This window comes from Anastrepha obliqua, chromosome 4 (genome assembly GCF_027943255.1).
Source record: "Anastrepha obliqua isolate idAnaObli1 chromosome 4, idAnaObli1_1.0, whole genome shotgun sequence".
NCBI classification, from domain to species: domain Eukaryota; kingdom Metazoa; phylum Arthropoda; class Insecta; order Diptera; family Tephritidae; genus Anastrepha; species Anastrepha obliqua.
In genome coordinates, this window is record NC_072895.1 from 118,597,778 (window position 1) to 118,613,963 (window position 16,186).

Here is a 16,186-nt window from a genome sequence, read left to right on the forward strand (position 1 = left end):
TGCGGTTGCTGCAAATGCCGCTTGCTACAAAATGTAGCACAAGCTGACAAGCGCTGTTCGCTGACAGAATGACTGCGCCGCTGATCGCTGGCTGGTGATTACTTCAGTCACTGACTGACGCTAAGGCAGCTCAGCTGCTGTGCTCTTTGTTGCTGTTGTTGTTGAGTTTGGTACAGTTATTGTCGCTATTTATGGTCCACGGCGTTGGTGCAACTGTGCCGCTATTGAAAGTGAGTTTCAACTGCATACTCGTATACTGACTGCCGACGTCGATCCTAATCGGCGATTAGCTGAGCAGACATAAAACTGGGTAAAAAAAATGTCTGAAAAAATCTGAAACTTAACTACGATCGCCTTTTTTGGCTAACTCGATTTGTGCTTTAATTTTTTTTTATTTTTTATATAAATTTTTGATAATTTTTTCCTGTCGCTTTTGCTCAATCAGGCGTCAATCAGCGATGATTTTTACTTTATTGTCCATAAGTGCAATAAAATGCGATTGCGATACCATCTGACAGTTAGTGAAAAGTGTGCAACAAATTATGGCAAATTTCGGTGGACAGTGATTGCAATTTTTGTGTATGCAAAGATGGAGAAAAGATAAAGTTAGAGTCCTCTGTAGAAACTAAACACGGTAGGCAGGAAGCATCGATAGGTTGCACAAAAATGTCGACAAAAACTGCAAGCCGGGTTGTATTTGTTGATGATTATAGGTGCAAAATCCGTTGAAATTGAAATCCTACCTGCTCCTTTTCTAAAGTTATTCATATTTTTATATTTCAGGTTGGTACAATTTGGAATAAATATCAAAAGTTATTTTCTAAATAGATATGTAAAAGTGTTGTATACTCAATACATGGTATATAATACGTATATCAATATTATCTAGCTATATTATATATAATAGTTACGATAAATGCCGCTAGGTGGCAGAGGGCAGTCGAGTGCTTCCCGCAATAAAAAAGTACAGTTTAAACTATTAATATTAGTGTTTTCTGGCAAATGTATTTTCTAGTTTTAGAAATTCTTATATGAGAAGATTAATTAATAATGAATAGTCAGCTGAATAGTCTGGTGAATAGTCAGCATCCGCTTTATAAATGCGATCATGAAGAAAATCGCACAAAAGTATGCGCTCTTTGTGGGAAAAAAGTTATTTAAAATTATAAAATTTATTTCTTGCTATCTGAAAAACATATTGAAGTTATAGAAAAGCACATTAATGGTGAATTTAATATTTATAATAGTAAATTCCCAAAAAGTTTATGTAGCTCTTGCCGACTAACTATAAATGAATATGGAAATGATATTTTCAAAAGACCTTGTTCAATTATGCCCAATTACGAGGATCTTAAATTATCAAAAGAAACAAGAACGATGTGTTGTAATTGTTACATCTGTCTAACAGCACGAGTTACGAGTCATAAAAAACAAAGAAAAGGTAGAGGTCAAATTAGGGATTTCTCTACAAATATTGACGTAAACAAGTGTTTTGATGATACTTCGCAACAAAAAGATTTACTTTCTAAAAATGAGGCAAAGGCAACTAAACCGAGAACTTCTACTGAGTTATGTAACAGTTGTTTTCAACAAATAGGTAAAGGCATATCACATTCTTGCAGAGGTCCTTCTACTTCTAATGCTCGTAAGAATGCTTTGAATATAGTACAAAAGTTACCCGAGAAACAGCAGAACCAAATAATAACTAAAATTTTGAAAAAAAAAAATATCCAACAATGATAACGAAGATAAAGATGAGCTCGTGTTAAATACTCTGGGATCGAAGGTTCGGGTAACTGTTAATAAAAAAACAGAAAAAGAATTAAGATTTTCTGCCGAAAGATTAGACAATTTCCAAGCTAATACTGGATTGTCTACAAATGATATGAAAAAATTGGCTAACTTCATTCGTAGTTCTGCTGGTAGAAACTCAGTTTCCAAGAATTACAATCAACATTTGTATGAAAAATCTAATACCCTGGAACACATTTATAAAGAAGGTTTCTACGAATTCGAAACATCCCAAGATGGTATTAAACAGAGACCAGTTGTGTATGCTACTGCATCAGAACTCGTAGACTTAGTCTTTGAAAATCGAAACATTGAACATATTGAACAATCAAAAATAAAAGTAATGGCAGATGGAGGACAGGATTTCTCCAAAGTTTCTCTTTCAATATCAATTCCAGAAGACGACTTGAAAGAAAATGACTTGGATAAAAATAAAAATGTTTCAACTCTCTACTGCTCTACTGGTGGAAGTATGGCAAATAAACGTAAGTTGACTAGTGTATTTAAATTGCTTTTATTAGGCATAATGCCTCGGATTAAAGGGATCTATGATAATTTTAAAATTTGGTTGAATTGACGAAACTCAATGAGATACCATTTAAATTTGTTGGAGATTTAAAGCTCGTTCTATTGGTCAATGGGCAGCAAACTGCAACGGATTTTTACCCTTGCCCTTATTGCTTCGTCACATTAAATGAATTAAAAAGTTATAATAAAATGATTGAGAAAAATTATATGAGCAGTGATGACAAAAATCTTGATTTAAATTCAAGAGCTTGGGTAATGAAAAAAAAAAGTCTAAAGAATGTCGCAGTACAGTAAATCACCCTTTATTCATTGAATACGGCACTACTGAAGATGATAACTTGTACGTACTTCAGAAGTGCATTCCTCCTGAACTACACCTATTACAAGGGTTTGTCAACCATCTTTTCTGGGACGGTATAGTTAAAATTGAGGAAATTGGAATATATAGAGCGTTATTGTGGCCGAATAAATTAGGTATATCTCATAAGAGCTATCAAGGAGATATGTTTGAAGGCAATCAATATCGAAAATTACTTAAAGAGGCCGATAAATTGCAGGATCCTGAAATTTACGAGCTTGCAGGACCATTTCGTTTACAGCCTTATATTGCTGCATTTAAAGCTATGAATAAAATTGTTGAAAAGTGCTTTGCTGCCAAAAAGCTGATATTACTGACTTTAACAAAAATTTAAAAGAACTCCGTGAAGCCTTAAAAAGTACTGAAATTTCTCAAACACTAAAAATTCATATTATCCTGGAGCATTTGGAGGAAACAATCATATTCTTGAATAATGATGGCTAAGGTTTATGGTCCGAGCAGGCTGGAGAGTCAGTTCATAGCGAGTTCAATAAATATTGGAATAGATTTAAAATAAATTTGCTAGATGAACCATCTTTTATAAGTCGCTTAAAGAAAGCTGTCGTTACATTTTCATCACAGCATGTTTAAATTTACAAACTTAAGTTTACAAATTCTAAATAATATATACAGAAACAGTAACACATCTTAATATCTAAAAATAAAAAAATAAAAAAAAATCTAAAAAAACAAAAAATCTGAAAAAAAAATAAAAAAACTGAAAAAAAAAATTGAAAAAAAAGGTACAAATTAAGTTACCTCCACGTGGTGTACCTTGGAAACGATTAAAATCGGCTAAAACCTTACGTAAGATTCTTTATTATTCGCTTGCATAATACAAATTCAAACGGGATTATACTTTTGATATTGATTCCAAATTGTCCCAAATATAAAAATATGAATAACGTTTGAAAAGGAGCAGGTAGGATTTCAATTCCAACGGATTTTGCACCTATAATCATCAACAAATACAACCCGGCTTGCAGTTTTTGTCGACATTTTTGTGCAACCTATCGATGCTTCCTGCCTACCGTGTAAAGACACTTTGAATGAGCAAATGTGAAATGTAGAAATATATTTTTATATGCGTTTTTTCGCGAAGAATCAGTTAGAAGTATTTCGGAGGCATTAAATTGGTGCGCACCGAAATATGGATTCCTTTTGTGCTATCGACTACTATAATCAGTTTTTGTTGTTATTATTAACATAGATTTTGTTATAAGCAAAGTGATTTCAACAAAGTGATATATGAACTTCAGCATTTCAACGAGGTGCATTTCCTCCGAGGACGAGAAGAGGGAAACCGAAACCTCCATGGTGGGCCACTGATATAGCAAACCTGAGAAGGGAATGCAGAACTAAGTGACACTGGTACCGTAGAAGTGATACCTGGAGATGATATCTACATTTTCACTGATAGCCAGGCGATGATGAAGTCCCCCATAAAGCAGTCAACAACCTCCGAGGTAGCTGTGGAATGCAGCATATCTCCTAACGAGTTGGTGGAGTTATACCTAAACTTAGCTAAATTGATTTTAGAGACGTTGAGCGTTTAAAACTTTTGCGAATCGCAGAAATTTCAAAAAATTTATGCCTGTCTGTTTTGCTAAAAAAATGCCCCATTGACTTAGAAATGACAACCAAAAATTGTTAATGTGGGGAACATGTCCAAATATTTCTATGCGACGATTTTTTTAATGCTTGGAATTTCGCGCAGGTCCTCCTAGTGTGATTCGTATCATACCGAAAGTTTTTTATGCTTTTTTTTTTGTTTCAACTGCTATTTTCAAGCCAGCCAGACTATAATTGAAATATATCTTAGCCGAATTCTGAATCGATATTGAGAATCTGATTTTGATATTTTCCATAGTTTTTTTTCATAAACAATTTTCGGTCTTTTTTTTTGAACATTTTTAAATTTGTTTGCTTAATCGTTGAATCGAAAAATCTTCTCTATAAAATTTTTTAATTTATGAATTTTTTGTTTATCATATAACTCTGCTTATTTACGTACCCTTTGATCCAAAAATGAGCTTCGTCGCTGAACACAATTTTTCGATAAAAAAGTGGATCTTCGGTCAACTTTGCAAGAGCCTATTCACCAAAAATTCTGCGTTGCGGTAGGTCGTTCGGCTTCAATTCTTGCACCAGCTGTATTTTCAAAGGCTTCACACCTAAATCCTTTCGCAAAATTTTCCACATTGTTGAGTAACAGAGGCCCAATCGCTGTGAACGGCGACGAATCGATAATTGATGGTCATCATTAACACTGACCGATACAGCTGCGATATTTTCTTCAGTTCGCACTCTACGTAAGCGTGTTTGCGTATGGTGGTTAGATGTCCAATAATGTAAATTTGGTTCTAAATTTAGTCACAATAGCTCGAATAGCCGCTTCCGTGAGCCGATTAAACTGACCATAAAATGGAAGAAGCGCGTGATAAACTTTCTTAACAGAACACGCCTTTTTATAATAAAATTCAATGATTTGCAAGCGTTGTTCGTTTGTAAAACGATTCATGGTCAAATAATAGACCAAACTGAAGATGTTTGACAGTGAAACAAAACACGAAACGTGCGTCAGCTGTTTAAACCAACTGTTGATTCAGCGCGCACCCAAAAAATAAGTCGCGCGTTGGGGAATGACGAGGCTTGCGAGCCATTGTGACGTGGCTACACCTCTTCTTTTTTATTTTTTTGTATAAGTGCATTTTTATTTTGTTGCTTTTTTGTACATTATTTTTTAATTTCTTGTATTCTTTTATTTATATAATTTTTATTACTTTGTATTTTACAATTTCTTTATTTGTTTTTTGCATTCCGTATTGTTTATTTTTTATATATTTGGGATTATTATTTTTATTTTTCATTAATTTATTTATTTTTTATGTTTTTATGTATTTTTTTTTTTTTGTAATTTTTTCCTGTTTTTTTGTATTATTTTGATCTTTTTACTTATTCCTGATTATTTTTTTACTTTCGGTTATTTTATTTATTTCCGTTTTACATTTTTGTTTTTGTATTTGTTATTTTTAATTTTACTTTTTAACTTCATTTTTTTTTTGGTTATTTCTGATTATTTTTTTTTTACTTTTGATTATTTCATTATTTGTTATCATTTTTATCTAGTCACTTGTTGGCTTAGAGGAAATTCTCGAACCTCTGGCCTGAATCATCCGAACGGTCATTGACTTCAGCAAGGTACCGAAATCGGGCTTCTTATTATTATTATGAGGAGCTTTAGCTCTGCGACCTGAGAAATCTATGAATTCAGAGTATTTCTCTCGACCCAACTCCCTCAATATAAATGTTAATAAACGGGCCATGTTACAGTTTAGTCAACGAAGTGGTCTATAATTCAGTGAACAGAAAATTCAAGTCGAAATATCATTAGCTGCATAGGAGCACAAAATAAATATGACAAACCAGTAACCAGTTAAAATCTGTACGCTTAAAATGTCAATACAGTACAGGACTTGCTATGAGGCGTACTGATTTTAACTGAACCATGCTTTAGTATGCATGGCGATGTTCTGGCATTAAAAAATTCATCAGGCTGCACCTTGGGATCGAAATATATGAAATTTAATCAATCAAGCTCTGACTGGCTGTAGGCAACCAACTAAGTGGGAGCTGCAAAAAAATGTATTAATATTATTTCATACTTTTCGTATTAAACAGCAAACGGGCTGGTTGGAATATTTTTATATGTATACAACATTAATGAGCAAATGGTATGCAGCGAATATTATGATAAGGAAATATTTGTGTGCAACAATATTTTAACTGTCCATAGGCATAGAATATCTGCAGCAGCATTCCTGCTGATGCCGTAACAAACTACTGATGGCTGTCCGTGAAATAGCGACATAAAAAGGCGTTGAATGGTGAAACATAAAAAATGTAAAACATAAACATTATTGCAGACAGCTGGAGATATGATAAAAAACTACAACAGAAGGGGCAAGCGGCATCAAATTAAGAGAAAAGGATGAAAAATGTTGATAAAAAGGGAAAAGAGGGTAAAGAGTGCAAAAGTGGAATGAAAATGTAGTGATGAGGCAAAGGCAACTGAACGGCAGTTAAGAGTTAAAACAACAACAGCACTAATAGCGGCGGCAATGGCAGCGCTGGCGGGCAGCAAGAGGCAATAATAACAGCAGTAGCAACAACTATACGCTCAGTGCTGTTGGTCACGGCGAGTGGTAGACTTTTAATGTCTTTATTATGAGGCAACATCAAATCTGTAACTGCGGACAATCAATAGCGTCTTTCAATTAAATTAAATGAGCGAAAATCGAGCCGTAATGATGGCAAACGGCAGCAGCAGCAACAACAAAAAGCATCGTAATAAATTAAGCAACAACATGAAAGCAATTGCAATAATAGCAGCGGCAACATTTATAGCAGCAGTAGCAGCAGCAGCACCCGGCGTTTAGCGGAGCAGCGAACGAAGAGCGCAGGAGCAGAGGCAACAGCTGTTCGAAATGTTAGGCGCAGGTCGCAAGAAGATGCGACCAAAGAATCATTCGAATCATTGTCGGCAATCAGCAGCAGCAACAACAATTTCGGCATGCAACAACAACAAACAATTACAACGCGCATTACAACACTTAACGACAAAATAACAGCAGCATCAGCGGCACCACCAGCGACAGCGTTAATAAGAAGCAGATGAAGAAGAAGAAGCAGAACAACAACAACAAACCAACAGTTGCAGCAATAACAATAATGCTTATTTTAAACAGTAATGACAGGAATTGTCGTTGTAGCAGCGGCCCATTAAATGTTGCTGCTGGTGGCAACAGTTGCGGACGCAAGACAAACTTGCCTAGCGGTCACGAAAACGGTTGCGCATGCGCATTGCACTTGTTGTAGTACAACACACACACACATACAGCAGCTAGTGTTGCCATTTTGTAGTAGTGCGGTTAGCTGCCACAAGCAATGTATGCGGCAAATTTACACTTAAAAGTTGCAACAGCAATAATAGTAAGCAGCAATGCGGCCATGGCAACAACAGCAAAAAAAACACCATAACAACAACAATGGTACACAGCAATAAATGATATTAGGCGGCAAATACCGGCAGCAGGCAGTGGCAATATCAGCGACAGCGGTGGCCACAAACAAGCCAATACAGACGATAACTTTGTTTATCGGCGCGCTGGCTGTTGTTTTAGTAGATTTTGTTGTTGTTGTTGTTGTTGTTGGTAGTGGAGTTGTTATTACAGGCGGACGGCATTCGTTTGACCGCTTGTAAATGTGTAAATCAAATGCGAACTGATATGCCACACCGCACTCCCCTTTACAACCGCACAGCTTTGCTTAACTAACGAACTCAGCTCATTTTGTGCCTCAGCTGCGGCTGCTGCTGCTGCCGCATTTCACGCTTTTAATGACTTTGGGGAATTTCATTTGTGTTGCGGCTGCAATGGCTTTCAAGTGTTTTATTGTCGCTGTCACAAATGTGGTAGTTAACTGCAGCAACAACAATAAAAAACAATATGAGCAACAGCAGCAGCAACAACAAAGCCAGAAGCAAAATATAAAAATAGTAAAAGCACTTGCCAAGTCAATGCTTTGCCACAAATTTTTCGCTTGCAATGAAATGCTGCTGCGGCAATAAGTGAGTGATGCCTGACGAAGGGCCAGAGGAAGCGGGCAGCGCTTTTGGTGTTAACTAAATACAATTATCGGAACTTATGATGAAGTGATAAAGCATTTTAATGTTATGCATTACACAAATTAATGGCATATTTTAATAAGTAATGAAAGGAATAAAAATATTTTATTTCAATGAATTTAATATTCCGAATAACTTTGAGTGGCCAATTTGGTGGTTAATGGTTTCGAAGTAGCGCGCGGTAGTGAAACGGCTGGAGAGTAAAGGTTCTCAGTTGAAACAAGCATTGGCTTCATAGAGAGGTTCCAGGCAAAGAGACTGCGAGTAATCAGCGGAGACTCGATTTACTGTAGCAACGAGTTGAACTGCAACAAAACGATGCTACCTTCAACACGGGAAGAGCTAAAAAAATTCAGTGGCGAATTCAGCAGCCGTTCATCGACTCATCGCAACGCGTCTGCCAGGGCCATAATTCAGCCAAACAACTGCGGACCGCGCCTCAAACAGGACACACCTCTTCAAACTATGTATATAAAACATAATAAAAAATAAATATTCAAAAATTAAATAAAAAATCATAAAATCAGCCTGAAAATGTCACGGTTCTCACTTCATGTTCAGTAAGTTGAAAAACCAAAAACCAAAAAATAAAAATAAAAAATAGTTGAAAGAGGAATAACTAAAGGTTTGCCGTTGTTAGTGGGTTAACTGATCCTCCAATGGAAAAAGTTGAGTTCCCGAAGAAAAAGACCGGTAATTTTTTTTTACGGTAAGAGGGACCGAAAGAGGTCGAAAAAGTCATTACCTTAGCCTTTATGCTTTGTGCATGCCTACAACTGAACAAAAATTTGAAGTGCGCTTCAGTGCAGCCTTGCCGGTTTATGTCAAAACCTTTAAAATTGAAAACAAATTTATAGTGATTTGAAATACATAAATGTTTTTTTTTTCTTTTAGTGATAATAAAAAAAAATAGTTCTTTGTAGCACCGTGCAAATGTGGCTTGCATTTGTGGCAAAAGTCTGCATCTCTGAAGTTAGGCATAGCCGGTACTTTTGAAAGCCAGACAGGTAAATGGTCGTACAAAGTAAAGCGTACATCTGCAACTTAAGCTGCTGAGCTCTTTCTCCCCCACTTATGTAGGTTCTTTTCCCTATGTGGCAAGGGGACCAGTAGATCGATCGTTAGCAGAACTTCAATAATTTCTCTCCTTCCGCCGATTCATTTGAGTCCTTTAGGTTTTCCTTAGATGTATTATAAAATACATATTTATATACACACCTACATATCTTAGGTAAATAAAAAAAATTAATAAATAATTCCCGTTTCGGAAAAATAAGCTTTCTATCACAGTTAGAAAAACTACAACAACAAATATAATAATAGTAATACCAATAACGAAAACTCCAACCAGTCGTTCAAGGTTTGTTCGGGTTTGGGGTTTCGAGAAAAATCGTTTAAATTTTTCGGTATGGTACGCATCGGACAGAAATAAGGTGTGCCAAAATTCAATACAAATTGTTTAGTTATTTGTTCCCTTTTTTCATCAGTATATAATTTGTAAGGTATACATAGGTAGGGTTACCAGATTTTTAAAGTAAAAATAGAGCGGTTCAACATGTAACTGTGGAAAATATAATATATCGGATGTTTTTTATCTGCGTGAGAACTATCACATCAGTAACTATGGTTCGACAGCTGAGAATGGCAAACTTTGTTCATATTTCCGTTCAGTAAGCCATCAGTAAGCCTGATGTTGGAGAGCATCGTACGAGCCGCCGAACTTAATAGCTAACTCACAATATTATAAGAGCGTACAATTGTTGGCATATGCCGATGATAGTTATAGTTCTGCATTCTCCAAACTGGATAAAGAGGCAAAGCGAATGGGTTTGGTGGTGAACGATGACAAAACGAAGTACCTCCTGTCTTCAAACAAATAGTCGGCGCACTCGTGTAACGGCACCCTCATCACTGTTGACAGTTATAATTTCGAGGTTGTAAGAGACTTCGTGTATTTAGGAACCAGCACTAACCGATAGCAATGTGAGCCTTAAAATCCAACGTAGAATCTCTCTTGCCAACAAGTGCTACTTTGGACTAAGTAGGCAACTGAGCAGTAAAGTCCTCTCTCGATGAACAAAAATAACACTCTATACGAGTAAGGCTCCCATCATGCCCGTCCTAACCTATGGCGCAGAAGCGTGGACGATGACAACATCCGATGAAGCGACGCTTGGAGTGTTTGAGAGAAAGATTCTGCACAAGATTTTTGGACCTTTGCACGTTGGCAACGGCGAATATCGCAGGCGATGGAACGATGAGCTGTATGAGCTTTACGACGCCATAGACAAAGCGCAGCGAATAAAGATCCAGCGGCTACGTTGGCTGGGTCATGTCGTCCGAATGGATACAAACGCTACGGCTCTGAAAGTATTCGATGCGGTACCAGCTGGTAGTAGGAGAGGAAGAGGAAGGCCTCCTCTGCGTTGGAAAGATCAGATGGAGAAGTGCTTGGCTTCACTTGGTGTGCCCTACTGGGGCCGGTTAGCACGAGAAAGAAACGACTGATGCGTTTTGTTCAACTCGGCCAAAATCGCGTAACTGGTTATCGCGCCAATTAAGAAGAAGAAGAAGTCATCATGAATCGTTTAACAACAGAACAACGCTTCCAAATTGTGACTTTGAAAAAATTAAATATGTACGTAAAGTTCATAGAACATTGGCGGCGCCATTGGTATTTTATTTATATATTTTTTTTTACATATAAATTTAAGTACATAAAGTGCAAGTTTTAAGTAGCTCAAAATTGTCCTTGATTATTTGTAATTTTTTTCTTCGACGATGTGGCACATTTTCTCGGAAATATATGAAATACAGCTACAAATGCAGAACACAATTTGAAATACAGAACAATTCTATGTTCTTAATTGAACATGACGGAAGAGTGTTTACAAATCACAAAAAAGACGTATTTGCCCAAAGAAATTTAACAAAGAATTTAAAAACTTTTCCAAATTTTTTGTTAAAGCATCTTTTTTACTATACAATAAAAAATATATAAAAATGAAGATATTTAACTTTAAAAACTTTATTCTAAAATTTTCAACATTGAACAAATCTAAATTGGAAATTGGAAAATTGTTTCACTTTACTTTGTATTTTCTTCAAGCTTACAAACAAACAAGTTTCCAAAACAAAATTAAGACCTTGTTCACAATTAACTCCAATTACTTCTAATTGAATCGCCGTAATGGCTCGGCAGAAGGACTGGTAGCTTTATTGTAGGTTTTTGTGCATGAACCTTGCAGTCCAGGTCTGCACCAAATTAAGAATATATTTTCCTGTCAATGGCGAATGATTTTGCTGGTGTGAAATTCGTCTCAAGATAAGCTTCTGAAAATCGACTGGCACATTTGTTTATCCTTAGAGACAAATGCTTTTATGTGAGAGGTATAATAAAAATTGAATGGAATTATGGAATTAGCCTCAGAGCAATGGATATGCCTCAAAATAGCAAAACAAATTTCTAAGAAAACGTTGCATACTTCAACTAAATCACTTTTGTGAACTCTAGAATTTACTTTAAAAATTAAATAAACCCCCAAAGTCTACCAACTTACATATTCGCCTTTCAAAGAATGAATTGTCGAAGTAGATAATTGCGTGTGCTGCTAAGAATTTAAATATTCGACCAACCGTTAGCAAAATCGGTCAATTTTAATTGTATAGCATTTGCAGCATAAATGTCAAAGCAAATGTTTGCGGAAAATGCCAAGCGCGTTGAAGCGATTGACTACGCAACAAGCTGCACATGCGCAAATCATGCGCTGAATAAGTAAATAATTGCATTGAATGCGCACGAAATAACGAACGAGAAAATGCCAATAAAAAATGTATACCTTAATAAACTGAGCAAAATAGAAAAATCGAAAAAAAAAAAACTAAAAAAAAAAATGATATCTAACAATAAATTATTTGACCATTTGTGCGACTCTGTGCAATGCCAGGCCACGTAAATGTCGATTGCGCAATACATTTGCGGTGGCAAATTTATGCGGCGACAATGAAAAAGTGACAGACAGGCAAACTGACAAAGAAACCGGCCAACAGAATGAGTGACTGATTGAGTGTGCGCTGTAGAACAAGCAATAGGAATGGAAATAGACTTTATGCACACACTGTTACACACTGCTGAGCGGCAGACAAACTGATTGATAAATAGACAGAAAAATGAGTAGGAAAACATATCGTTTGACAATCAGAAAGACTAAGAAGTGAGCACAAACAAAGCAAGCCATCTAATTTTTCATACAAATGGAAGTGCCAGTGACTGCCAGTTAGCAACAAATAATGAACATCATAAAATCTTTGCATTTATACTTTTATTTGTGCATTTATATTAAATGATATGCCCCGAACAAAGTACGCTATAAATAACTTAAATTCATTTTTAGGAAAAGTCTCAGCTGAGTCGAAGGAAATTTACGTTTTGCGGATTCTTAGCGCACTAAGAAGTGCGTCATTACAACTTTTTTTGTCCTTGTTCTCTCCGCTCGGGAGCATAGGGTCTCGACAAGACTCTTCCATCGTACACGGGCTGTTGTTTTTGCGCCATCTTATGTGATGGCAGAATCTGCTAGCTAGCTCAACATCGGTCGACATTCTTTGGCCGACCTCTGCTCCCTTGCGGGTTCGAGTCCAGTGTCAATCTCATGACGCTATCTGGTGATTTTCTAAGCGTGTGTTCGGCCAGAATATTCTACAGATGATGCGCATGCATCTGTAGACGATGGGATGGTGGAAGGTGTTGTAGACCAATCATGTTTCACTTCCGTACACCAATACTGACTTCACACATGAGCTAAAGAGAGCAGTTTAGAGCGCCTGAAGATTTGCGACCATATTCGAGCATTCGCTCGAAAACCTCTCTTGCTTTGTTTAGCCTGCAGTTGACATCTTCATCTGCTCTGCCGTCTGCCGTGATAGTGCAGCCGAGGTGGCAGAGACTTTCTGTATCCATATTCGTCTGAGATCGAATTTGTGTATAATTTTGATGTAATTCTATTTATAGTGAAAGAAAAATATTTCTTTCGAATATACCTCAAATTGGTAATTTTCCAACCAGTATATTTCAAACCACTCTGTAACTAGTATGACTTCTTCTAACGAATACGAATTCGTGCCATAAAATGCTTGCTGAATTGTCTGGCTTTTCACTGCAAGTGGATAAACACACACATAAACAGTTCAATACATGTCCGATAACAACAAAAACGCGAGTACTTACTCACACCTGAGTTGGCCAAATTTACTGATTGCGTTTGTAATTCGGCTGCAGTAATTATAGTCGAGCACCAAAGCTGCTTATGTGTAAGTACATTTCCCAGACACAAATATACTTACATGCGTATGTAGACACATACATGCAATGCCAGCGCTAATATGTTTGCATACAAACGCCACGGGAGATTAAAAGCTTGCACTGCGCCTAAAAGCCAGTTTAAACGGCATTCAAATTTAAATCGAATTTATTGATGTTGCGGCCGTATTTTGAGTTGGACGCTCTAATGTAAGCAACATTTATGGAAAGCGAAGGCTCTACAAATGCGACAGAGCAGGTCGTACACGCACAGGGTGGCAATGAGCAGAACTCTATGAGGATAAAGCGAAAACCAGCTAAATATTCTAACAAAATTATGTCGCCCTTTTAAATATCGATGTGTGCAGCTGATTGTTTGAAAATCATTTAAATTTGGGGCATTTTGGTTCCAATGGTTGCTACACAATTATACTCTATCGGGGGAGAGGCGGGCAATTAAAATATGCATATCATTGCTTTATCAATTGCACCATACTAAAGTAGTCTTGGCCTTCCTTTGCCTGTTCACGATCTTCTTCTTCTTAATTGGCCGATAACCGCTTGCGCGATTTTGGCCGAGTTTAACAAAGCGCGCCAGGCGTTTCTTTCCCGTGCTAACCGGCCCCAGTAGGGCACACCAAGTGAAGCCAAGCTCTTCTCCATCTGATCTTTCCAACGCAAAGGAGGCCTTCCTCTTCCTCTGCTACCACCAGCTGGTACCGCATCAAACACTTTCAGAGCCGGAGCGTTTGTATCCATTCGGACGACATGACCCAGTCAACGTAGCCGCTGGATCTTTATTCGCTGCGCTATGTCTATGTCGTCGTTCCATCGCCTACGATATTCGCCGTTGCCAACGTGCAAAGGCCCAAAAATCTTACACAGAATCTTTCTCTCACGCACTCCAAGCGTCGCTTCATCGGATGTTGTCATCGTCCACGCTTCTGCGCCTTACGTTAGGACGGGCATGATGAGAGCTTTGTAGAGTGTTAGTTTTGCTCGTCGAGAGAGGACTTTACTGCACAGTTGCCTACTTAGCCCAAAGTAGCACTTGTATGCAAGAGAGATTCTACGTTGGATTTCGAGGCTGACATTGTTATCGGTGTTAATGCTGGTGGAGGATGGTTACATATGGAAAGTTACTGATCGCCATTCACAATTCCCGGGATTAGCCCAAATATTATATGAAAATATTAAATAAGCCTGTTCACGATCAGCTTTTTTTATTTGTCAAGATTTTCATACCAATACCTGATCGAGAATCGCAGACGAAACTAGTGTTCGTTTCGTCATATAAAGGGTTTTTCAATTGGCACCGGTCGATTTTGGCGCCCTGTGGCAGCCATTTTGTTTTGGTGACATCTGTCAAATCTTTTGGTTATTATTCAGTTGTTTATGCCAAATGATCATGGCAAGTTACACGATTGAACAGCACGTTCAAATGACAAAACTTTATTATCAAAATGAGTGTTCATTAACGCAAACGTTGCGCGCATTGCGCCCATTTTTCGGTAGACGCGGTGGCCCTTCTAATTTCTTATGGCCCATATTGAACCATATGGACCTAGACGGCATGTGGTTCTAGCAGGACGGCGCTACGTGCCACACCATTTTATTCCATTTCAACATCTACCCGCCCTTATTGAAAAACCCTTTAGAATATGGCTACTCATAAGCCTACGTTGTTTCAAAGTTGATTCGATATTCAATTCAGTTTGCACAATTTACCATCGACCATTCAGAAATGTGGTATCCATAAATCTTTTGAAGAACTTTTCTTTCATAACATCTCACAATAATATGTCGAAGTCAATTTCAATACTCTAACGTCGGTTCCTAGTCATAGGAACTTCGAGGCTAATGAGAAGACGAATAAGCTTGCTAGGTCACCATCCTCCTTGAGCTCAAACGAAACGAAGCCATCAGAAGTTCTCTTGAGCCAAATAAAGGCGGCCCAACTAATTGGGCATGGTTGATTCGACACTTCAAGACTAACCACAGTTCTCACAGGACCCTGGAAGGTAGGAGAGCACACGGCGAGTTTAAACATACCACACAACAACATATGCCAGTCTTATGGATAAGTGAGAAAGGAAAAATTCCTTCTCACTTTCTTTGTAATTGCTTTGTCAAGAGCAAGATTACGAGCTATCCTCAAACCATTGCTCAACAACATTGAAGAAATTTCAGGACTGGAATTGAGGTATCATCTTTTCTTTCAACGAAGTGAAACCTTGAAAACTTTTATGGCTTTTGGTAGGGGGTTTCAACGCTTTCTATATCTTTTTGCTTCTTTTAAGGATTGGAAATGTTGTTGGAATCGCTAATGCTAATATCTTCAGCGTAATATTTAGCAGCCCAAAAAGCTTCGCAGCAGTGTTGACACTGCCAAGAAATATTACTCCGACAACAACCGCCCAAAAAAAATTTTTTTTTTTTTGAAGAATCAACTCAAAAATAAATAATTTTTAAATAGTAATTTACTGCTACTACAGGTTATCATTATGGAAAATGAAAATGAAAT